This window comes from Arachis duranensis, chromosome 9 (genome assembly GCF_000817695.3).
Source record: "Arachis duranensis cultivar V14167 chromosome 9, aradu.V14167.gnm2.J7QH, whole genome shotgun sequence".
NCBI classification, from domain to species: Eukaryota; Viridiplantae; Streptophyta; class Magnoliopsida; order Fabales; family Fabaceae; genus Arachis; species Arachis duranensis.
Window position 1 is genome coordinate 78,612,569 of NC_029780.3, and position 392 is coordinate 78,612,960.

Below are 392 nucleotides of genomic sequence, written 5' to 3' on the forward strand. Positions count from 1 at the left end.
TAAACCCTAGTAGCTAGTCTAGTATATATAGGACATTTATCTATTGTATTAGACATCTTTTGACAGTTTAATCTCTTGAATGTTCGGTCACTTGATCATGGAGAGGGCTGGCCATTCGGCCATGCCTGAACTCTTTTACTTATGTATTTTCAACGGTGGAGTTTCTGCACACCATAGATTAAGGGTGTGGAGCTCTGCTGTACCTCAAGTATTAATGCAATTATATTTTCTTTCATTCAAATCTCTCTTATTCTTATTCCAAGATATTCATTCGTACCGAAGAACATGATGAATGTGATGATAAGTAACCCTCATTATCATTCTCACTTATGAACGCACGTGATTGACAACCACTTCCGTTCTACATGCAACAGAGCTTGAATGCGTATCTC